At 37.5% G+C, this 26,474-nt stretch overlaps 1 long non-coding RNA gene and 4 other non-coding genes across 6 annotated transcripts in view; 3 read left to right on the top strand and 2 right to left on the bottom strand.

The window, feature by feature from the left end:
• The window catches only part of LOC145977532 (uncharacterized), a 223,344-nt gene that overhangs the window by 38,590 nt on the left and 158,280 nt on the right, over positions 1-26,474 (top strand). The window contains exon 4 of one of the 2 annotated variants that reach the window (XR_014440540.1): positions 15,025-15,159. The exons of the other annotated variant lie outside the window; for it this stretch is intronic. This is a non-coding gene — a long non-coding RNA (uncharacterized LOC145977532). The remainder of the gene's footprint in view (positions 1-15,024; positions 15,160-26,474) is intronic. 2 annotated transcript variants of the gene reach the window in all.
• Trnal-uag (transfer RNA leucine (anticodon UAG)) lies at positions 4,337-4,416 on the top strand. The gene has a single exon. It is a non-coding gene; the product is annotated as a tRNA-Leu (tRNA).
• Trnaq-cug (transfer RNA glutamine (anticodon CUG)) lies at positions 4,936-5,007 on the bottom strand. The gene has a single exon. It is a non-coding gene; the product is annotated as a tRNA-Gln (tRNA).
• Positions 5,319-5,390, top strand: Trnaa-ugc (transfer RNA alanine (anticodon UGC)). Its single transcript has one exon. It is a non-coding gene; the product is annotated as a tRNA-Ala (tRNA).
• Trnal-uaa (transfer RNA leucine (anticodon UAA)) lies at positions 11,093-11,177 on the bottom strand. The gene has a single exon. It is a non-coding gene; the product is annotated as a tRNA-Leu (tRNA).

The raw sequence follows: 26,474 nt of genomic DNA, 5'->3' as shown, positions 1-26,474 counted from the left end.
AATTCGATTCGCCCGGCACAAATATTTGTGGCCGTGTAACGCGCCGTTACGCGACCCGAGGCGGCGGGTTGCGTTACCGGAACTGCGTAACACTGTGTATATATGCATACGCGGAGGTTAACTTGGGACGCATCCCGGAAGCGACGCGGGTCAGTTACGTGAAAATGTTGGACGCGCCACGCCATACATCGTGTTTCGGGCGCATAGGGCTTTGCCGTAAGTACGGCATTGTGCAGTTACGCAAGAAGGATTATGCCATAGGCAGGAACGGATTAATCTATCATACGCGAACGAAAACAATGGCGCCGTGATTATCGATTATTTTATGTATCGCGCCGACAATCCCGCGGAATATGGTGGAAAATGTGCATACACGTAACGAAATTGCGAAATTAACGTTTATATAATGCGTTTTCAGATTGAAATCTCTCTTTATAATGTTGCATTTGAAGATAATGAAGTGTACGAGATAATTATGATAAATGCTGCAATTATACGTAATTAATACATATGATTGTAGAGGCAATATAGAGTAATCGCGAATAACAAAGTGTATTATTAATTGATGGAAATTTCAACGATAATTTGCGAACATTTCCCCAGATGCAATAATAAAGATAGATTATACGCGGATGTATGTTACCGCGAGTGTGTATTTAACTGTATTTAATTTAATTTCGAGAGCAAACATGTAAACATTAAATTCTCTCGTTTGAAATAATGTTTTTTTTAAATCGTACTCATATATACGATAGTCCTTAAGTACAAGTTTCGAAAATTAGAAAAGTCACTTCTTAAATAATTTTACGAAATTAAATTTAAATTTTATATAATTTAAATTTATATTTTTTTTAGATAATTTTAGGAAATTAAATTTAAATTTTATATACACTTTTTTTTAATTTTCGGAATTTCGTTACGTACTTAAGGACCATCCTGAATAATAATGTCAGGGATTTCGATTCAAGTGTTATTACGACATATCGGATGCAAATTTTATTCACACCTCGATTCATACATCGATAGTAGCGGCCCTGCGTCTCGTGCGTGCCGGATCGGATGCACGCAATTGCGGTGCAACTTGACGGTCGGCAGGGGGTCCATGTATGCACTCGAGTGCATCCCGAATCGCGTAGGTCAGTTACGAGAAAATATTGACTGATCGCGCGTAATGGCGCGCATCCGATATTAATGATAGAGAACTATCCCTTGGATCTATCCGCTATCTGTGGCTCGTTATATGTGAGGCATACACGCGTGTATTAATACGCGTACGGTTATAACATAGGGACAAACATAGGCGCGCGGATATTAAAGCGAGCGCATTTCCTGGCTCTCCGCATCAATTGTCATTAAACGACATGATTATTGCACACGTTGACGATTATTGCTGCGATAGACCATTACCGAAATATCCGAGCGAGAAGAGCCGCGGTCTCATAATGATCGATAACCGATATATATATTCATCGGTTATTTCGTTAATGGCACATTGTGCCAGCTATAGTAATACATAGTCCCTCGCGAAAATTGCGACGTTTTGTTAACGAGGCGCTTGGAGAACCGCTGTTAGCCAAAGTGTTGTTGTCTCCTTGTTTTGCGCGAAACATCGCGTACGATAGATAGGATTGGTAAATGAAGAGATATATGACGGACAAAAATAATGGAGATTTTAACGCGATGATTTATAACTTGCGTTTTTAGGTTTGTATTCGGCCGAAATAAAAATGAAAATTTATTGCTGCCATTTTTCAAAAGCTAAAAGATTGCAGTTGTATTTATAAAGCAATACTGCATTTTTCATAGTAACACGAATTATATATATATTTTTTTTCACTAATTTTTGCACGTATTTTCGTACAAAATTGTGTGTGTAAAATTTTGCCCAGTCATAATTTGATAAAGTGCGTCGGTTCTTGTGATTTTTTTTACAATAAGCACGTTACGATATTGCAGCTTTTACGTTGGCCCTTTCGCGAAAAAGGGAAAGGAAAGTAGAAAATCGAAACAGCTACCTGTTGATCGTGTAATTGTAGCCATTTAACCAATTAACGGCGGATATATCGACGATACATTGATATGCGTGCGCTTTACAAAGAGCCAAGACTTTATGTTAAATGATGAAAGGTTGTCAACTCTCTCGTTTATAACGTCGCTGGCATATATTACGGTTGTTACGTCAGCGACTTGATGGCGCGGAGAAGAGTACCTGTTTAGCATCGCGTTTAGCAGAATCACGCCACCACTTTGGCCCGATACTCGTAGCTGTCGTCACGAATGATCGATCATATCGTCCGTCCATGCGTGATCGAAACGAGGATGATCTCGATGACTTGCATCCACTGAATTACGTCTCGTATGTTGCATATCATATAGAGAAAATCCCTCATGAGCGTATCATATATGCGAAAGAGAGAGAGAGAGAGAGAAAGAGATATGGAAGGGGGCGTACACGCTATCGATCCTTACGAAATAAACTGCTGGAAGCCAATTGAGAGAGAGGATGATAAATCTATTTTATTTTTGGCGAATCATGCAACTTGTAGGGAGAGTAATGGAGATTATTAGGAAATGCAGGTGCAGCTTATGGATATTATAAGCTCCATTGAATGGCTCTCGTAAAAACAATAATGAACACCATTTAAGTGAATGATAAATTTACTTCATTTTATTTTCGGAAAAATATATTATGATTATATTTATTTTCTTTTATCATCAACAAAAATGGCAATGTAAACAATTCGTATCAATTAAGAAATTAATCAAAATTTTTTTATTATTTAATTTAATTTAATTTAATTATTTTTTATTATTTAATTTAGGTAAATTTTTCTTTCTGAATAATTTTTGAAAACTCGTATAACGGATTCTTTGAGTTATTTTTAAATCAACTCGATATAATATCTTTGTTGGAGTTAAAAAATTCTTTAGAACACGAGATTCAGCGTGATATAATTAATCGCTATTGAAATAGGAAAGAAAGAGATTTCGCGTGCCGGTTATAAAGCATCAGCGTTCGGAATATCAACGAGAGACGAATTTATCTTCTTCCATTTTTCGGGGCTGTCATATCTCTCGCGACGGTAACGAGGGGAAAGAGAGACTCGGCACTTTCAGGACCGATTTCGGTTTATCACGACGGCTTATCTGCTATACGAATATTCACGCAAATTTATCGATCTGTCTACAGTCGTTTCGACATAACTGGCGCTTCGCATCGGCTCTCGAGCTTTCAGCTTTATGTCGCGTTCCCTCGGGGACGCGATAAGGAACAAAAAAAATAAGAAGCCACCGGCAGCGTCGCGTTATGAGCATGAATTTTTATATTGAGATCTTATCGCTCGCAGTACTAGGGACAAGGGAAAATAAAGGAGGAGATTCGCGGCTATAATGATGTTCTCGCTGCAACGCGCGACTGCGCGGGATTTATTCTTTTCGTCCCTTTCGATATTGTATTTTTTCTTTCTTATTCTATAGCTTTGATTTTTTATTCCGATTTTAGTTGGTTTAATCTGAAAAAATATACAACTCAATTTTAAAAATTATTGATTAGAAGATGTATATGTTTTTTAATTTTTAGTGTGATAAAGCTTTAGATTTTCTGTATTATGAAATTTAAAGTTTTTCTTAAATCATTTGTCATACTATACTAATTACGAAAATATTTGATTAATTTCTATTTGATTCATCGTTATCATGCGTAAAGATATATGTATAACTGAACGTTATCTTAATTATGTACGTAATTATATAGAATGTCGATTACAAGAATAGATATTGTTAGCAGCACGCGCGACGTGAGATATGTATGTAATGTGTGACGTAATCAAGGCCAGAACGATAACATGTGCTGAGAGAATATAAAACGATGTATTAAAAATAAATGGCCTTTACACTTCAAGAATATTTGTATTAAATGTATTGATGACTTCACTTAATATTATTACATAGTTTAATAAATTGCAATATAATTAAAATGTTTTCTCAGGAAAAAATTAGTACAAATTATAAAATAAGTTTCTTGATTGGTTTTAAGAAAATAATTATTTTGATTATAAAAATAACGCGAGAGAGTCTGCCTATTTAATAATAACTTGTAACTGTCTAATACATGTGTGCATTTATTGATTAATAAGGAACTCGTTAGACTCATCATGTATGTATAATCAAATACATACACGTTATTTTATATATATTTAACATATCTTTATATTCAAATTTATTTTTAATAATTTTCTTAATTTATTTACAATTATACTTCGATCAATGTCAAATTAATAATATCTATCATGGGACAAACAGGATTTGTGCGCAGTTTTGCGAGCACTCTCTCGAAGGCAGCGTGGCCGAGCGGTCTAAGGCGCTGGTTTTAGGCACCAGTCCGTAAGGGCGTGGGTTCGAATCCCACCGCTGTCAGATTTTTTTTTGCTATCCTCATAGATATCATCTAGAAATGATTTAGAATTATAGAAGTAACGAACTTGAATTAATCTAATTTATCACAATTATTTTTTTAAATTCATAGCAATTGACATCGTTATCGCAAAGTGAATCATATCATAAATATACGTCAAAACAGATACAATTGCAAAATATTTATCTGTTATGACGTAAATTACTCATGTGTGGACAATATCGATTTTTTATATCCTTATAAGTAATGACGCGACAGTAGCAAAGCTAACATTGCAATAATTTAAAATTTAAAGCTAACTTTTATAGTAATATATAAATAATCTCATTATTTATAATATTTAATACACAAGCTTATATTAATTATATAAAGTCATGTGTGTAGTTTAAAAAGAACATAAAGTGTTTATACAATTTTTAATCTCGTGAGACTAAAATCCTCAAAATATTCACTATCAAGCATTATAGTTCTGTTAACAATATACGTGAAATCAAAAAAACACACAGAATACCAAAAGGTTAAGGTCCCACCGAGATTTGAACTCGGATCGCTGGATTCAGAGTCCAGAGTGCTAACCATTACACCATGGGACCTTCAAAAATCTATCTTGATAAGAAGGTTAAAATATCACTTTGACCCAGGTCATTCACAATATATAATTATATTGGATTCATTCAAATATCTCATGAGGTAATGGTAGCATTTAATCTTTCACATTTCAAAACATTGATCTATGTTGTTCATCAGTTCACTTTGCGATATTTATATCCATTTATTGCTAATATTTAATATTTGATTGTAATTATGTGCTAGAATAATTTTTATTATATCAATCAATAAGAGGAATTATGTGGAATGTAACACGGATTGCTACTCTCGTGTTAGTCAGACGATATTAAAAAACGGGGATGTAGCTCAGTGGTAGAGCGTTCGCTTTGCATGTGAAAGGCCCCGGGTTCGATCCCCGGCATCTCCAATTGTTTTGCTGTTTGATTCGGTAAACAATATATTAATGCATATATATGTTATTTGCTTGGATCTTGATGTAAATTTTTTATACGATGTAGATTTTTTGACGATAACGAATATAACTTTTAAAGAAAATAAAAAAAAAATTTAGAGAGAATAAATAAATAACTTTCAAACAAAATAAATAACTTTTTCTCTTACTTATAGAAATGTTATACATATATACATATATATATTATTATTTTTTTTTTCCCGGCGCAAATAATCGGAAATCTAACCTGAATCTTTCGCTTTTTTGGTAACTGCTCTGAGCCACTGAGCTATTTAGACTTCTGTTATATATGTATATGATTTACGTTTATACTTTAATTTTTTATATACATTTGCACATGTCTGAAAATTATGAAAGATTATTTCTCTTATGATAATTTTTCCAAAAAAAAAATTCTAATTTATATATATATCATTTCCCATAATATATTGAAATCTTATATAGTTATATTGAAATCTTCGTTCGTAATCTCGTCACAATGTTTGTCTCGATTGTCATGCTCTTTATCGACTCGGTTTGCACGAACAGCCATGCATGGTCGTCCGTCATATGATAAAAAAATCGCGTGTATTTAGAATGTCAACCGACGGCCGTGGCCGTATGTAAAGCGCGACGGGGGAGACGATGGCATGCAAATGAAACCGAGCAAAGAGATTGAATGGTAATAGTCTTCGATTCGTCATATGCAAAAGTTGTGCTGCGCGTATATCGTATAGGCCCCTTGTCGACGCGGGAGAAAGATGCTATCATTTGAATTGCCGTCGTCATCATACGGGTAGAGATACGTTATGCCTATCTCCATCGAATATACCCGGGAATAATCGTGCGAAATATACTGTGACAGGATTTCTCTCTTTTTTTTTCTTCCCGTAGAGGGATGAATGCAACGACGATGAATCGCACGTTGGAATTAATCATCGCTGGAAAAACGACGCAATAAGGCAGAGTGCGGTTCTCTAACGTAATCGCGCGCCGATGAGTCGTATGAGAGGCAAGAAACGCTCGTAGATAACGTCCTTGATTGATCGTAAGCGTACATGACAGTCCGATGATAGGATAGAAATAGTTTTGCTTAGGTAAGCATGCTATGTATTTTCCTTTGTTTGTCTCGTTTGAAACATACTTATAATGGAAAAATGGATCATATATGAGATAAAGTTATAATTTATTAAATTTATTATTACTCTCGTTCACAATCACCATATAAAGTATCTAAAGTATTTGAAAAGTTCTTCAACAAATGTACGTTAATTTGACAAGCTTTGTGTAATACTTTCACTCGTGATTTTTAAAATATCTGAAACTGATGCTGTGTGTAATTCTTTGAAAACGAAATCTCGCAGAGGGAACGTATAAATTGGATATGTATGCGCGCGATATCGGAGAGATTCGGCGAGATCTAATAGAGTCGCCTTAAACCTGCGGTATTCGAAGTATTCCCCCCGAAGGGAAAAATAAAAAAGAGAGAGAGAGAAAGAAAGAGAGAGAGTTCGACCAGGATCCCCTGTCACTGAACCGTTATAATATCCTGTCCGGCAATCTCGGGTATCTATTTTGTCCCCGAGGAAGAGCGTAACTATGTGAAAACAGCATAAAAAAAAATCTCGTCGCGCATAGATATCGAGTTTTGACCCCCCTCCTCGGTTAGGGTCAGCACTGGAGCGTATGACCATTTTGTCACCCTCGCCGAAAATTTTATTTACGAATATCCTTTCGCGCACAAGAGCGTTCGCGCTGTCCGAATGTGCGCGACGCGACATAAAAGTGCCGACATCCCCCGTCGGGGTACCATCGCGGATTCTTTCCGCGTTACAGGCGACGAAACTTCCGGCTGAATGTAAATGTCCAATTGTCAGCGGCGCCGCGCCTCGCTCTCCTCGACGAACGTTTTACGGGCAATCGAAGAAATAAGTTGCCCGCGACTTTTTCCGTCCAGTTATATATGGAATGCGTCATAGATGAATTTTGATTCCGCGTAAGATCTTCCGCGATCGCTCGACGGATGCATATTTGCAAACATATTTCATGGACGAACACGATTTTATATAAATATTAAATCAATCTATTTCTCATAAAAAGCGTATTTTTTGCAAAGATTTAATTTATGTTTGTAGGAGGAAATTTTTAACGTTTACTATGTTTCTTAATCATATCGAAAAATTTATGATATCGTTTAATATTATATAATAGAAAAAAATTCAGAAAATGTTCGTGATTTATGAAAATGAATTCTTATTTGAGAATTAGTTAAATGTCAATCTATTGAATCGAATTTCGCAGTCAATTAAAATAATTTTGTAATTGCAAAGTTCAAAACAAGCCTATTACAAGAGGCTAAATTTACGGGGAATGTTGAACAAAAAATGCGACGGGTATTCAATGACACGAATTGCAATGGGATGGTGACGAGGCGCAATGAATAAAGATATTCGCGGAGCGAAAATCCATCAGATAAAAATCACGCCTGTTTCTATGTCGGAGACAATAATACTGCTGCGGCTGACGGTTTTTGTATTCTCGGCTTTCTTCATTTTTCCTTCGTCGGTCGCGCTTCCTAGAGACGACACGGTCGACGGTGGGGTGTTTTAAATATTTAGGCGGCTAATTTTCGCGAGGATTTTTAAGCCGACGAAGGAAAGTGAGAATTGAAAAGGAACGCAGGGATGCGAGGCGGGGCGGGGAGATGCGACCGAGCGAAATGTCCTCCAGACTGAAATAATAATGAGAGGCGCCAGCGCCTTTAATCACGATATTAAACATTTACGATCGCTACGACGGTGTCCTGCTACGCTAAGACTTGCTCCGCTCCTTTCCTCACGCGGCTCCGATCCGATCTTACCCCTGGTACAAAGCGACTTTTGCTGTAACCCTCCCGCATCCCTTGTTTACGTCTACGCACCGTAGTCGCTGATACCTTATACGATGATCTACCTCGCCTCGGGATATTCTGAGCACAGAATTTAATCTTGAATGCGTTTTACCTTGTCATGAACGAGATGTAAACATACGGAAGGCAAGGTTTATTTAAGCTATATTTGCATATCATCATATAATCAGTATAAATTATTATTGCGCAATCTCTTTAATAAGCTATGCAGTTTTTCACCTTGTAATTAATATAGAACATAGATTACGCTTAGGTATTATTTTGTACTGTTTTATCTATAAAAAAAATAGTTAAACGAGTAAGGGAGGAAGCAAATCTATTGCGATACCAATGGATAGATTCGAGTTCGAGATTATTGTAAGGGACGAATGGGAGTGGAATATAACTTGCAGTAGAATGGGCAATTCGGACGAAAGGACTGTGAGCACTGGCGAAAAAGTTCATTTTTCTTGGCCGACGTTGCTATCGCCAGATTATGTCCCACGCAGCTATATTGATGACAACGGCAAAGCCGCCGAACCAGCCAGCTCAATCTAGTCCATAGTTTGTTTTGCTTTCACACAATTTGTCATCCATTGTCTGGGCGTACGTATACTCGACTGCCCCGACTGCCTCCAATCGTTATTTATGGTTTCAGAGACGCCTGATTAATTTTTGTCTCGTTCTCTTAATGTCTGAAAATTGTTGACTCGGTTTCAAAATTCTTCGGTAACAAAGCGCTTCGTTGTAATTAATGCGAAACAATTTTCCGTAGGGATACACGAGAATAGGATTAAATATAAATATCCAGTGAGCTTACGATAAAATTACATTTTTAAGCCGCGATTTAAAGTGACGGTAATACGAGATGATAGTCCGGCCGAAAAAAGAATAATTTAATATTCCTTATATTCCGCGCGTGGTAATACGATTTCATGGAGCGTCGACTACGCGACGCCTGAGCATTAGAAATACGATTTTCCTTTCACAATCGCAAGGGACGGATTGAGCCGTCGGGAAGTATTTTTCTCGATCCTAATTCTGAATTTTTTATTTTCATGCTTCGTTCTCCATAAATCGAATCATGAGAAAAAGTGCAGTACGAAATCAAAAGTGAAGAGAGAGGAAGAATAGAATATCTGATTTTATATTTATCATTTATTACATATGAAAATATTTATATTATATTATTTACATTATGCATAAAATATTTATTAATACTTTATAACATTCTTTTTTTATATAAAATATATTTAATACGCACCAAAATTTTCTAGAAATTATATGCAATTATACGATCAGGTTACACAAGTTTTTATTTAGACAATAATATATATGCAAAAAGAACATTCAATAAAATAGATGAAATATAGATGAAATATAGATTTAGATAGAATATTATTTCAAAAATATAGAAAGAGAATATTTCTGATATATTATATTTTATCTTGTAGAGAGAAACTTTCCTCTTTTTCTTCTTTACAATACTTCAACCTTGAAATCCGATCGGAGTAACAATCTTAAACAGCAGGGAAGCTCCGTTGTACCCTGTGCGTAAGGGTTGCCTGAAATACGTTCGCCCCGTCTCTTTTATTTTTTTTTTTTGACAGTACGAGACGCCTCTCGTACCCTCGAACGAAGTCGAGAAGTTCGCGGGGTAACGTGAGAATGACAGCAGATGCGGCGGAATGAAATTACAAGTTGTAATGTCCCGACATTATGTCGACGTGTTGTGCTTTTTCAGCGAAATTGTTGTGACAGGCACCTCAATGCGCGATTTTCACTCTTCCTTTATCTCTCTCTTTCTCTCTCTTTGAAAGATTCCCCTTTGGTATAGGGTGGACATTTTTACGGTGTCACATCTCGGTCCTTTTGGGAAAAGGGTCCACGGTGCTTCTCGTTTGATTAATCCCATTTAATCGATCGCTTTTCCTTTCGATGATTAGACTAAAAAATTAACGTTCAAATTCGAGAGCAATCGATAAAAACTGGATTTCACGTAACTAAAGTGAGATGTTTCCTTGAAGCATCTACTTTTGCATGCGTGAGATTTCATCTAATTTTATGTTACGCATATTAATTTTTTTACAAGATTTAAGTAGATTCTATGTGTATAAAATATATATATTTCATGTATAAAATATATGTACTATCTGTGATTAATACGTGTTAACTTTTATAAGCGTACACAGCTTGACTAATGAAAGTCAAGTTCTCTGAAATTGCTATTAGTTTCATTGTGAGGTTAGCAAGTAGAATTGAGACCGCACGAGAATTGCTGGTTTATCTCTCGTTCTCTAATTATCTATGACTATTCATCAAGTCATTTAAACTCGACGCAATTATCACTACCATTAATCTCGAGAACGAGAATCATCTCGAATCTACGCGCGCGTTGAAAGCTCTCATTATTTGTCTCCTTGTGAAAATGTTGAAAATGAAATATCTTGAAAATATGTCTCTTCGAGGCATAATTAATAAATATAATGATAAATTTTAAATGATAAACTGAAATATGTGTAATAAACAAATTTTATAACATTTAAAAAAAAATGAAGCTAGATATCTATATATTTCTTGCATTTCAGTATAAAAAAATTATCGATATAGATGATTATATTATTAGAATATTATTAAATTATATTATTAAAAATATTGAAGCAATTATTTTAGTATTATTTTATAAAGCAATAACAAAAATTTTTTTTATTTATTCGTAATTATTTTTATTATATCTGTAATTATAAAATACAGATATATTAAAATATTTACGAATAAATCAAAAAATTTTTGCTAAGTGTGGGGTTCGAACCCACGCTCCCAGAATGGGAACCAGATCTTAAGTCTGGCGCCTTAGACCGCTCGGCCAACCTAGCTTAGGTGAAAGGCGAATGAAAATATTGATAGATAACCTATTAATAAATTAATGTTTATAGCATAGTGACAATAAATTTTATTTTACAATTTATAAAATATAATTATCTAACTAATTTCGTTATTTTGACTATATTAGTCAACGGGAAATTATCTCATTTGTTGATTTCATTTTTTCCCAATATTGGATAATATTGAATATTTTGGGAACATTTAACATAACATTTTAATAAAAGCATTTTAATTAATTATTGATAAACGATAGGATATCTAATACTTCGGCATGAAAAATTTGCCTCGTATTTTTAATTCAGTTACGACTCTCCATTTTGCATGGTCATCCTTTGTAAATTATGTAATATCCCGACGAGTTCGATGGGATAGAAAACATAGCATGGCTAAATGCACACGAACTCTGTGCGAGCACACGCGAGCACACACGGTAATTTGCTCGTGACCGCTAATGCGCCGCTCTGTCTTTGTACTTCTGAAAAAAATCACGGAAGTTGTAAAGCACGACGCGCTATTTGAATAATATCGTCATTATTCACTTCGCTTGTTCCACGAGGTGACTAACGATGAGTCGAGGGGGAATGGCTCGGTACTTGTGAATTTTGATCGTAATCGGCTAATCTGCGATGACCGTGGAACTTCGAGGAGGAAAACTCCTGCTCAGATGATTTTTTTTTTTTTTAAGTAACTTCGTTATATTACTTTAGTTTTTTGTATCAATATTATATTATTCAAAGTTAATTTTGTTGATCTTTTATTGTGCCAAGTTTGCACGCGTATACAGCTTTGAAATTTGTTAGAGGAATAGTTCGGTCTATGAATATCTCAAATTTACATGTCATCGTGATGTACGTGCTCATCGTCATCCGAACATACACGCCCCATGCACATACGAGAGTCCAATGACCCGTTTCCATTAGTCGGTTTAACACTTAACGCCGTGCACCGTGGATTTGCACGCATATCATCCACGCTCCTCATCGTTTCTCCGCGATGCCAGCTTTCCTCTCTTCCCTCCCTCCTCCGTCTTATGCGGCGCACCTGTGCGGGCGTGGTGGGGACGATAAGTCAACGCAAGAGTGGCACGACGTTCAGGTTCAGGTTCAGGTAGGTAGATGGGCATTCGCAATAAAAGCGAATCGTCCGGACGATGTTCCGCGACGTAATAAAAAAGGAAAAGCCCCGATAATGGTAGCCGGGGTATCGCGAGAGCGCGGGTTGTCGGTACTCGGCCTCACGAGGCATAGTTGATGTTGTTGATGTTGGGATTGCGTGCCGCGCGAATGTCGTACCAGTCTGCACCTATCCCGTTGTTAAAGCGTCCCTCCCCAATCACCTTGCCCCCTTCCCCTCCCGCAGTCGTGTCATTAGCGTAATCATTCTCCGTCACTTGGACGATTCCTCGAGAGCGCGCCGGGACTCGCGAGCCACTTCATATTTAAATCGTTCCAAGTTTACTTCCACTTCCGACGCACGCTTTGGGGCTTCCTGATTGTACACCGCGGGGAATCGTTAATGCTCGCCGATAATGACTCGTCTAGGGAGCTGCACTTGAGGTTCGCGAGATGAAAATACTTTTTCTTGTAAAGAATTGCAATAAAAATATGTTATCTTGTTACGAATGCATCGAATGTAAAACGTGACACAATTAATTTTAATCGAGACATATTACATATCTCTCACTCATTTGTCTTTATCGACACTTACCGTGCATGTGGAGAATAACGGTTGCAACGTCTCAATATATTCATTTGTCATTGTGAGGGTTTACTTGCCAAAAGCACGTCTGTGTCGTTCAGACCGCAGCAGAAAAATAATTAGACGAAACAGACGTTACTCGGCGAGCACGTGTGTCTTGGAATGCAAGCTACAGCTGTTAACCGCGCTTCGATTTTCTCTATTTAGGCTGCCACACATGCCAACTTTATCTTTCTTTTGAAGGCTTGGAGCTGAGAATGACGAGAGTAATTTATCTCCAAATTAGTTGACTATAAATAACTATAAATCTATAATTAGTTATGAATAACCGAAATTTCAATTATTTCTAGCCAACTTTATGTAATACATATTTTATTTCGCGTCAAATAAATAAAACAATTGTTACTGATATGTAAAGTATTGCACATTAAAGTATTCATTTCAATAATTGCGTAAAAAACTAGAGTATATTTTCTTGATTATTAAATTATTGTGCATATATTTTCGTAGAAATATATTATTGAGTATCTATTAATCGCACAGCTGTAGAAATGCACGATTGCGATTGCATCGTGTCGATAATTGGTAGATAATATTGGCGAGAAATAATCACAAGAAACCGCGAATGTAGAGCTTGGAGAGTGAACGAAGGGCTTTGTACAGCGTGATTGGTCAAATAATTTGTTTGTAGAAGCTGATTGTGTCTATCGACGATCATGATTTGTGTAATCGTCTTTGACCCGGCGGGTTATCGCACTCACGGAACAGTCTCCCGTTGTGTGATTTTTATTCATTTCGCTCGGAGAGTTTTCACCTTATCATTATACTGTAAACATTATATGACCACTGCATGGCTTATGAACGCAACGTTCTTACGCCATCTCCTCCTTGACACGCTTTAAATTAATCCTAAGTATCTCGAGATAGAGAGCAGCGTTGAAATTTCAATTTTAACTTTTATCGCGGCTGTTATGATTAACATCTTGTGTGATCGGATCTAAGCAAATGTATGTAGTTACAAGTAAAACGTTATCGTTTATGGACTATTTATGGAAATTTGAGAAAGCAAAATATTCTTACAATTAGTGTCATTTGCATAAAATATGTTTGGAAAATAAATGGAAAATTAAAATTTAATATAAATATTTCTACAACTAAAAATTGGATATTTTCTTATACATTTTTGTCATTTGTTTTAATATTTTTGTTCACGTTTTTTCCTTTTCGTTCATACGTATGTACTATGGAATTACGACATATAATAGAAAGGACAGTGACATTTTTGCTTGTTAAAAGCTGGATATGAATATCGCTGAAGCGGAAAGAGGTGTAACAACGTCCTTTGACTTTGGGAGATAGAAAGAGAAAGAGAGAAAGTACGTGCAGCGGCAAAAATTAGCTTTTGAAAATAATTCACGTGTGTTATCGGCTACTAAGGGTCGTTTCATGTCGCAGCTTGTCTTTTGCGTTATGCCGCATGGGAGTGCTTTCATGTCAATACTTCAAAGTGACATATGAGTACCTACATGAAAGTACTGTACGCTACAAAAGTTGAATATACGATTTGATATTCTTGAATTGCACTTCTCATACATAATGTACTAAGATTTAGCGATATAATTATAATATTATTATATTCTATCTTTATGATAGAAAATTTTCTAATGCGAGCAATAAATTATGAATTTCAATCTTAATTATTGCTAAATTTCTACATTATTTTATAAAATTCTGAATTAAAGAAAAATATTAATTTATAACTTATAAAAAATAATAATGTTATTCATCAATTAATCACAATTATTACTTGAAGGAAAGAGCTCGATATAACTGTATTATAACTTTTTGGATAAAATGTAAATGTGAAGAAGTAAGAAAAAGTTATATCATTAGAGGATCGATACGTCGAGTATAAGCGAGGGTGCGTGAATTTTTCATGATAATGTACCACACAAAAAATCATGAAATGCAGCTTGATAATACCGAGCATCGCTTCGCGTCGCCTCGTGTCGTGGCGAGAAGGAGCATTTGTCGATTGCATTCGCGTTGGCTGAAGTACTAATCAGAGAAGCCGCTGTCTTTTAAGATTATTAAAATCGTCAAAGCTTCAGACTCCTCAAAGGGTTAATTATCCTACAGGCTGTTTATGGCTGGGCGCTGCGCTTCCCTCGCTCGCCAGGGAACCGACGTGAATAAAGAACGAGCGCATCATCAACCGGGAACGGGAGGTACGCCAAGGAAAAGAGGCTTTCTGTTTGCGAGGCATTGTGAGAGGTAAGTCTTGGATCGCTCGCTTGATTGGCAAATGATGCATCCAAAATCAACAGTCAAATTAGCGTTTGTCGCTATTTTTGTCATCATTATTATATGATTATTTGTTATATTATATTATTATATGATTAATTGTTATCATAATACAAATTCTATAATATTTATATAACGTGTAAAATTATCTTATTATTATTAATATTTTACATTGTGCCTCTTAAATCATTTTTACTTAGTTCGGATGATATTACAATGCATTTTTTATAAGCAATATGGCATCGTTAATGCTGGAATTTTAGGTACATCAAAGCCGCGAAAATATCTTGCGGAGACCACCCGCGACAGCGGGGATCTCCGGGAAAAAATCCGTCTTATCCGACATTATATCCGTCTTTCCTCGCTCTAGAACGCTGGAAAAAGAAACGATGATAGAGGGGGACATGTGACATACGTATATGTACGTACGAAATTGGTAAATAGACTGTCCTTTGTCGCAAAAGGGTCAACAAGCGAGCGAGAGGAGGAGAGCGTAACGATATCTGTGCACTTACGCGTCTTATGCGAGTGTACTTAGACAAAGTACTCGCAATCGCTTTAAAAGCGAGAGCATGCCAACTATGAAAGGTGCTAAGAGACGCTGCGCGATCGTTTCTAGCCGCGATAAAGTTCTCGTATAAAACCGTCGTACGTCGTCGCCGACTCAGGATTAACGGTAAAGAAAGGTGAAAAAAAAGAAAACATCTCTACGGCTGGGACATCGTTTCTCGGTACGGTCGCGCCTTTAAAAAAGTAGCGAGCACGCGGTTATTATGGACACGAGATATGATCCACGTGACATGCATTAACCGTTTACACGTATCCGCGAAACGCGCGAAAAATCGCGGATGCTAAATGCATGCGATTTATGCTACTAGCGAACGATCTTAGCCGATCGCTCTTTCTCGCCCTGTCTCTCTCTCTCTCTCTCTTTCCCTGTCTCCCTTCAGATGCGATGACGGCGGTCAGCTTCTGAGAAGTCGCGTTCTTTCTCTGGCGTTCTGACAGCTCCGCTGTCGTTTTGTCCCGTCGGGATTACTCCGATAGAATGCTCGTGCCCGGGAATGCAGTCGATAAGATTGATTGTGAGAGTGCACGCCGAGAATATCCATAAGTACTTAAATGTTTCAGAGGCACTCGGCTACACGCGCTCGCTTTTAATGATGAAACACTTCTTCGCAAGCGAACTTGAGATATTTTCTTTTTTTTCTTTTTTTTTTTATTATGTCTGCACACATGTTCGCAGTTGCGGTAATCTGCTCCGATGGATGCAACGTCCTATCGTGTGCATCATTTATCTCCATATCCTTTGCTTCGTCATCCACTGTCTCGATATAAATGAAGAATTGCGGCGCGGACAAAAACTCGATTATTACTGATGTGAACAACCTATAATTTATTTTCAGCAATAGCCTTATGTCATTGTGCGCAGCTGTATTGCGCGTAATTGCACGTAATGTACTAAATTCAATCATACTTTTAGCATTGTGCATAAGCGAGATAATTGCAAAATACATATTAAAATTTTTGTTGTTGCGAATAAAATAATAGCAACAACTCAAGTGAATAAAATTAAGGAGAACGAAGTGAATTACATCGAAAAATTTAATTAACGCGAAAGATAAAAAATAAATGAGTTCTAAATTTAAATATATTAATTTATTTATATTTTTATTTTATTTTAATTTAATTTAATTTATATTTTAATTTTATTTTAATTTAATTTAATTTATATTTTAATTTAATTTTAATTTAATTTAATTTTAATTTTTTTGTATTTACATTTCAATTAAGGATAGTACCGTTCTTGTTGTTATAGTATGTCGAGGTATTTTGTCATGGTATGTAGAATTCTCCTTTTATTTTATAAACGAGTAAAAGAGAACCGGCTCTCTTCGAATCGATTTTCCGTTTGCGTCGTGATAGAAATGGGCACATTATACGAGCGCGGTGAACGACGTTAACGAGTCGTCGAATCGTTGTCTGGTCTCTGGATGTATCTTAGTGGATTTAACGCGATGTTAATGGCTGAGAGGAATTACGAAATTATAGCATTAACATCGTTTTGTAACAACCTTTGTTCAAGAACATTACACGTTTCGTATTCTGCGAATCGTTAACATATAATGAGATTTAATACAAAACTCCATTTGTCCAAATGTCCATTTATTTTTAATTAAAATCTTTCAGCTAAAATTGCACGGATAATTTTGGATAGTTCTTAATTATATTTTTTCATATTTATGATACATTATTTTAATTTTTTTCATTTTCTTCATTTATTTGATTCAAACATTTGCGATTTTATGATAAGGGGATTAATACCGGGAAAATTCTAAAATTTTCGCGAGTAACTCGCCTTTTGCGTCGTCCTGTAAGAACATCGCAGAGAAAGGTAGAGAGAAGCCGCTTGAAATAGCATCTCCATCGCCCTGTTTGCCGTGTATTAAACGTTCCTAAATGAATCGTTAATCGTTAACGGCGCGGCATTACGCGGTCCTTACGACGCGCTTATAAACCGGAAATTCGCCGGTCCCCGAACGTCCGACTGTCCAAATCGTTTGGCGTGGAAGTCTTCCGGACAATAAAGTCCGGACCCGCTTTATTGCCAAAAGAGACCCACCTCGATAGACCGACCCATAACGGGGCCCGTTTGTTTCTAACCTGTCATTAAACGCGTACGTTAAACGCGTCTTTTTTTCCATTTCGTTTCTGCCGATTTTATCACTCCTCTCTCTCTCGCTCTCTCTCTCCTTTTCTCTTTGTCTTCGCGCAGGATCGCGGAGAGGCTGTAAACGGTCGCCCATTTCCCCGATACGGAATGCCGGATACGAACGAAATAGTCCGGATTCCTGGCTTTATTAAGCCCTCGGTTTACGCGAGACATTTCGAGCGTCCGAGAGGCCGCGTGCAGTATCGGAAACAAAGCCTCGAGAGGGCCGGGGACGAGAGTTTGACTTCGTTTTGATGAGCCGCATAAAAGAGCGAAGGCGATCGGCCGCTGCTGTAAAAAGCGTTACGGCTATGGAACGGAGCTGCCATTTAATCATAGCGTGTCGTTTAACGAGACACGTTCTACTAACTGTTTCTCATCAACTTGTTCTATCTTTTGTCACAGATATGATTAGCATGAAACACCTTTTTCCAGGAAGAGTAAAATAAAATGATATATATGTAATGAGGTAAATTAATAATAATTAAATTTAAAAAAAGTGATTCTTTATCGTAGATATAATAAAATTGCAGATGAGAGATGAAAACGTCACATATTACATTAGACTTTGAGTTAGTTCAACATTTTCATTTTATTGAATAAAATGAAAATGGCCCTTTCTCGTTCTTCGTCAATAAAAATCATGCTTTCATTTTGCAACTACGATTGCCGTACGGTAGATCTATTTGGTATATTCTTTAGATACTTGGCTGAAGAAATTTATGAGATTCATAAGAAAGTTTAGATGAACAAACGGTCGCCAGTATAAAATCCGTAACGTTTTCGATCCTTCCACTTTTATAGTTTTATTAACCTCTCTCTTTGGGTTTGTCCCGGCTAATTCTAATATATTTTTTGCACGTCTAAACCTTTCGCGTTGCTCGTCCGTGTTTGTGGTGCGTACTTACGTTCGTGCGTATGTGCACAAATGAGTGCGTACGCGTTCCGGCTGCTCGCGCCCCAAGTAATCGTAAAATTTGATAATTAAATTTAATCGCGCCCCTTTAACGGCCTCGCGCCGCTGCCCATTGTGCATCATTCTGGTCCTACTTTAATGGCACGATTACTCGAAGCTTTAAAACATATGCTTTATATATCTCGACTCGGAATGATGATGCGCCATTATGATCCTGACACGTCATTAATTTTGTTAGCGACTTACTACCGTGCGACGCATCTAGGGCTCTTGTACCTAGATCCTTTAAATCAAAACGGTACGATCCACTCACGATAAAATGTTTCCTGGCTGGTAATTCCTGTCATTGAGTCTCTTCCTCAGATAGTTCGTTGCAACGGTTAAATTCGATTTTAAGAAGTCTTATTAATCTTATTTCAAGAATTGAATAGATCGGTGCAAGAACTAAATGTATAATTTTTCAAATTTATTTTAAATATGAAAATACACATAAACCGATAAATCTAACAAAATAAACCTCGAAAAACATGGATTCATCTTCTTGCACTAAAATTTTTCCAATTTTAAAAGCGAATCACTTAGCTCTGCAAATATGTGTGCAAATATGTTTTCAGTATTGGCGAAAAGGAAGGAATGAAAATTTTAATGAGCTATTTTAAATGGAACGGTAGGATAACGTTTGTACATAATGTATAGTTCCAGCCTTTATCTATACATTTGCTGGTAAGAGCGCGAGTCACCGAACAGTAAATAAATGGTTTTACCGAGTCGCTCGAGACGTTACAGAGAGTAGTACAGCAGCGGTACACTTCCTGTCGCGATATACGGAGTCGTCAGAATTTTTTCCTTTCTTCGTCACCCTTCGCAGTTACTTATCTGTGCGCGCAAAATATATATATATATATTACGCCTGCAAATTGTACGTTATCAGGACAGCCATTAATTGACTCGCGGACCGATTTCGAAAATGCGCGTCTTAATTTCGCGTCTCAATTAATCGCGATTGGTAGCCTCCGCATCGTTAAAATCATAATCTATAATTGTAGAGAAGGATACCATCCTATCTGGCGACGTTATTTTACAATAATATACTCGTGTTTTAGGAAATGTCTATTTGAAGAACGGTATTTTCACTCAAAGTGCTATCGATACTCTGTTAAACGTTGAGTAAATCGTTACGCTCTTATCGTAGCTTAAAAGCATCGACCTTAAAGCCTCGGTTATCCCAGCTTCTCTCTAGCAGCAATCACGTTTCGCTGAATGCGCGAGTGGCGCGTAATTTTGCGGAAGATATCGAAGTGCAACGGCGCGCGATGGAAAATGCGCGATGGAAATGCGCGCGGTGATACTCGGTTCCTTTTTTTTCTGCGCAAAAGAGCGCTGCATTGGCGGATCGCCAATTAAAACATATCCTCGACCGGCGAATCGCGCATGGAACGTTGAGTACGCAGAGCATTCCGCGCTTCATTGACATCATAGGTTTTTGATGCTGACTAGCGTAGCATCGCTAACACATATACATCAATATCTACGGGATGTTGGTCAAAAGTTTTTGAAATTGAACGCATTCTTGCAAAAAAAAAAACATTACGCAATTGTCAATAATATCTAAAATCAAAAGAAAGTCGAGAAATTAATTGATTAATTAACATAGAATAAAATTAGGACAAAATGAAAAGATGACAATGTTCGTTGAGATTTCTCTCGAAATGGAAACTCTTGTACTTAATAAATTGTCGAGTCCTAATAAAATGGAAAAAATGAAACTTTTATTTCTTGTATGCTCAATATATGTGTTAAATAGAGAACAAATATGTAAATTATTATTGTGAGAGAAAAAAAATTCTTTATAAAGAAATTAATCTATAGATGTATATTAATAAAAGTTCTTGTAATTTCTTTGGGCGATTTGTTACGCTCTCTTAAATTTTTCAACTCTTTTTCTTAACACCCTGTATAGATAATATGTCGCGGATGATTGTAAGAGCCGGGGGATAATGGGAGTGGGGAAACAAGAGCCAGCGCGCACATCAAAGTTCCGGAAGTTATGGAGTGGGACTGCTGGTGCATCCGGCGCAGACTGATAATCATCTGTACGAAATACTTTGTAATCGTTAATTACGGCGCAGCCACGGGCTTTCGAGGACGGGATCAGGCGCCATCCCGGGGGAGAGACAGGAAAACGAGAGAGGGCTTTTGCGTTCGGCTGTCACAAAGTAAAGTAGAAATACGCGCGCGTCTACAGTCCTTGGTTCGTTCCGGCCCATTACAGCCGAGCAAACCCTTATCTACCACTTTAGTTTTTCATCACGACGGTTATCGCAGTGTATTTCTCATAATCCGAGTATACTTGCTCAAATGTGTGTGTGTGTGTGTGTGTGTGTGTGTGTGTGTGTGTCGTAGAGAAATTGCTAACGTTTGCTCGAATCCTTTCCACTGCTTCAATTAAGCGAAGCGGAAATCTCGATGTTATTTATTACAAACCATTTTTGTTGTGTAACATTAATATACAACGATGCTTGCTAATCGATAAGGATTGAAAATAATTTATAGTCTTTTTTTTATGTGTCCATTATTTAGAAAATTTATTATCGTTTTATCCTCTTGTTACTGAACATAAAGTAAGAATGAAAAAAATGAGACGAAAAATTTGAGAACTCGATGCGTAGCTGCTCGATAATCCGTGACAATTGAGCGGAAGCAATGATCTCTCGGAAGGAGAACCGAGATGATTCTGCAGGCAACGACCGAATTCGTCGGTAATATTCAAATCGTCGGATCTGTCAGATCCTGACAGACTTGATAGGTCGTATTTCGTAGTCAGCCTCAAATGAGGCGGCGAAAGATTTCGCGAGAAATTCTCTCGAACCCTCATCGTGAAATATTCCTTCTTCCTTCCTCTCGAAGGGGCGGAACATTTGAGTAAATGAAGCGCGTTGAAAACGAATCATCTGGTGGGAAAGAAAATTCGTTGCTAAATATTCGAATGCTCCAACAAATCCTAAGTGCTCGAGCATCCCGCTGTGAGCAGTTTTTTTTTATTATAGCTTTCGTAGTTTTCTTGAAAAAATTTTCTTGAAAAGGGGACGCGCCCATCCAATTGTGCGTCAACGCATGACGTATAATTTTGCGATTTCCTCTCGTGCATATTACTGCGTTATGCAAAATCAGACGCGGAATTGAAAGCACACGAGACGACTCACGTGATAACGAAAAATCAACATCTCTAATTGCTCTCTACACGCATTGCTCCAGATATTTTCTTGCTCCGAATTTTCTGCCTAGTTATTATTCTCTTTCTCTCTCTCTTTTACTGTCGTTGATAATTATTGCAAACGGATCTCTCGTTCTCTTTTTCTTTCTTTACCTCTGCTTGTCGAGCTGACGTATTATTATGAAAACGTTTCCGAGCAGCTTCCGAGTTTCGCGCGCGATAATCGCGATCACTTCTCATTGTCAGAAGATTTCGTTTTATGATCAAGGCGTGTCGGCCGTCTTCTTCTCGTTTCTTCGTCTCTTTGTTTCTCATCGTCCATTAACCGCGCGCGCGGAACAGACCAAGGCTCGTGCCGTGCAAGCCGCACCAGGAAATCAAGGCGAGTTATCATTACCATCTCGACAGATTACCGTGGCGAGGAGTGCGTACAACCCTGCTAATAAGAGCACTATAAAAGGAAAGACGATCGACTGGCGGTGAGGGATACAGAGGGAGGAGAGGGATCCTCTGGAGGAGACGAGTCGGGAGAAACGTTATAAAATCTATGCGACCGCAAAAACCGCAATGTTGCGGCGCTCTAGGTTCAAGTAGCAAGTTCACTGGTCCTGATAGGAGTAGCTGTAGCACAATCATCGGCCGGCTTATCCGACAGTGCCGCGGAAGTTGCACAGTCACAAGCGCCGAAAAAAATTGCATGGATCCAGTCGAATTACTTCTTGAAACGTTATATTCGTATTTTACATCGTATTTTACAATCGTTCGGAGTACATCTAAACAAAAAGAAAATGTAGATTGCAGTAATGTGTATCATTTAAGTCATTTATAATTATAATTATGATCAACTTTTTCGTCTTATGCATCTCGAAACAGATGTTAGGTGGCTTTTATCGCGTTATCGAGAAATATAACATCACCTCGCAGGATTGGTTAGCTTTATTAAAAAATATATCGCATAATTAATGCCATAAAACATAAACGTATAGGAATATAATTGTAAATGCCGGATTCGCATGCGAAATGGACATGTTTATGCGCGCAAGTGTGTTTATAATAAGTCTAAAAAAATGAAAAATAAAAAAAAATTAAAAGTGTATGCTATCGTTGAATAACAATATAGATTGTTCTCGTATAAAGATTTTTGCACACTTTTTGCGTTGATACGATCGGCAGGAAAATCGATAGATTTGATTGTGATTGCGCGAAGCACCACACACGGTCGCGCACGAGTGCCGCTGATTGCATTTTAAAGCGTGTATCTGTAGCAGGAGAAAAACAATCCGATGCACTATGATATGATTGCCGTCTCTCTTTCCCTCTGTTTCTTCCTCTCTTGTAACGGAGAATACTCCCCGCGGTAATAGGTCATCGGCAGATTTATTACTACGTATTTATGAATTTTGCTCCGAAAAACGGAGCAAATGGATTTTCCATAATTTCTCGAGCACACGTAATAATTATTTGCTATTTCTCATGACAATAAGAATATTAAGATAAGATATAGCTACAAAAATCTATCAATAATACAGTGGTAAAAACAAGACACTTTTATTATTTTACAAAATACATGTTATAATATAAATAATTGTAAATAAAAATAAATTAACTAAAAGTTTTATAAAAATTTAAGCAAGATAAAATATATTTACTTTATATATAATAATTCTTTTCAAGCGTTTGTCGAAGAAAAAATTTTATTTTCGCGATTATTATCATCAGCGTTGATTGAATTTCCGTTTCGGTTTCTTATTCTTGATCAAGAAATAGCGCACGTTCAAGCATGAATCTAGGTAGACTTCTAGGCGCGTTAACCGAACATCACGTGGATTAGGATGAACCATCAACCGGGCGCATCCTCTGCCTGCATCTACGATCCGCGTGCACGTCATATGTGCATGCATGCCATGCCTGGACCTTCAATACCACCGGGTTTAGGGGTAGCTTGCTTCGGGTTATTACGTCATAACAGTACGGCCACCTGGAGGCAATTGCCCTTTCTCCCCCATCCTATCCAGCGTACTGTTACGACGACGGAAACCTGTCGTCCTATTTATTGGCCGTCCGCGATCGTACACCTCTCGCCAGACGGAATTAGAGCGGATATCCGCGTAATCCAGCGATCGCAGTCCGTCTCTCGGATGGCGTAACGCGCGTGTTTCGGACGGTTCATAGGCACGCCGGAATACTAAACAACGTCGCGTCGCGTCCTATTTGATTCCGCTTCCATTTGATCGCACGACGTGGATGCATCGCGGCCGGAGCTATCGTCCGATATTGCCGGGACGTAATGGCGCGTTACGTAACGTCGAAGGATTTCAATCTCGCGCAATAGTTTTCTCTTTTCGTGGATATTTACGGGGACCTGTCCACGCACACGTCTAGTTTATTGAAAAAAATAAAAACAACATGTGTAAAAAAAGAGAAAGATACATAAATGAAAATTAAATCGCAAATAATATTGAAAATAATAAATAATATTAATATATTATAATATTTATTTATGTAAAATTAAATAGGATAATTATTAGCGTAATGTTGTTTATATCTTAAAAATATATATTTCTCTAAAAGGATTTTTCTGAAAGGATATTTAGATTGCCCGCAAATTGTTTTGAATATTATATTCTTACATGTCCCACACACGCAACAATGTGGATAAATGAGTTTGTCAACAAGTTCGCGTGTGTACGTAACATTTTTTTTATTTTTCGTGCGAGCGTACGATTGCATTTAATCCGTGTAGCTTTTATCGCGTTAACGAAGCTTTTAGTGCGTTGACAGAATAATAAGCATTTAAAAAGGTCATTCTGTTCCACGCAATGAATATATAAAATACAAATGATATAAAATGGAAATGCAGATCGCAATTTTGTATATTATAATTGTATTCGATAGTTTGTTACATTTGCAAATATAAAATAAAGACATATCTCTTTAAATGTAACGGATAAGTAGATTTCATTTGCAAAAGGCATATTTCATATTTTGCAATATGACACATTTTCTCTCCCTTTCTCTCACGCAATTACTATATTTACTCAAACAAGGTTGTAACATATGCGGACGCTTAAAGCAGATAGAGACAGCTGTGTCTTTGTAATCGTAAAATATTAAACTTCCGTGATTATCGATCGGGAAACCACGTGAAAGAGATAAATGGTGATGATAGCGGCGCCTTTCACGTTTCTTTTACACTTGCGCTATCATTCAACGATGTTAGCAAACTTTACCGCGGTAATATCTCACTTCGAGATACGAGAAGGTTCGCAAACGTTTGCATCGAGCGCAATCTCGAAAGCCTCGGCGTGGTCAATTTTCGTACTCTCGAATCGAGCGGAACTCGTTTTACGAGAGCTACAAAGTATATATTTATCGCTTATAGGTCAGAGTGCGTCGACCTGTCGAGCGGGATGAATCCTCCGTACTTTCGGCTTTTGCGGATGATTCATCCGCTCCTGTGTCAAAAGGCATTCAATTTGCCTCCCGTCACTCTTTTTCTCTCTCTCTCTCTCTTTTTGCCCCCACCGCGAGATTAATGCAAGACACAAGGTGCAGTGGAATGCGCGGCCGTAAAGACGGCGAGCTTTCTTTCTTCTCGGATGGAACCATAAAATATGGAATGTATTAGTTTGATAAGACCGAAAGAGAGTGCCGACCAGAATGCTGGAGGGCGAGAGTTCGGGTAGGGCGAGAGACAGTGGCGGATTTAGCGAATACGGAATTTCGAATATAGATCACCATAGGTAAAGAGAATTTAAATTATCAAGTAAACTAGTAAACGATAATTGAATAATTATTAATATTGATTTTTTTTAAATTCTCATGCAACGAATAACGAATATAAAAATATATTTATATAAAATGAGCGATAATTAAGAATATACAGCAGAATCTCAAACAAAAAAATGACAAAGACAATATTTATATTAAGGTGCTATTATTCTTCCACACGCCATTTTTTTTAGATGAATAAATATTTTTTTTTTGGGATTCTTGTTCGTTTTATGTATCGAGCATAAAGGGCACGTTTTTGCGCCTATTGAGAAATCCGTTACTGCCGAGAAGAAAGGAACAGGGAGAGGGGAAAGGGGGGAGGGCAGAGAGCATAAACGTATTTACTCGGGCTCAGCATAATATCGCGAGCTTTTATAACCAATAAAAGTTACAGCTGACACTTCTCTTCTCTCTGCGGCGACTGCGATACGCAGCCGAATGCGCGGACACGCTTCTTCTTTCTCGGCGTCGTCTTCGTCTTCGTCGTCGTCGTGTGCGTTCCGAGGACTCGGCGGGTGCACGCGCGGAACGAGGCGATTTATGAGTGACGAGCGACATGGTAACGAGCCTCGCGCGATTCGAACAATCGGCCGCTTTGTACGCTCGGAGAGTTCTTTGTGTCTTCCGCGCGCGGTTTCGAACGATCCTCGGCCGCGTTTCTTCTCGCC

Source organism: Camponotus vicinus, unplaced genomic scaffold, assembly GCF_025532165.1.
Source record: "Camponotus vicinus isolate PSW18456_S1 unplaced genomic scaffold, iyCamVici1.0 SCAF_9, whole genome shotgun sequence".
Lineage (NCBI taxonomy): Eukaryota > Metazoa > Arthropoda > Insecta > Hymenoptera > Formicidae > Camponotus > Camponotus vicinus.
Note: the sequence above shows the minus strand (reverse complement) of the source record. Positions and strands in the feature narration are given on the sequence as shown.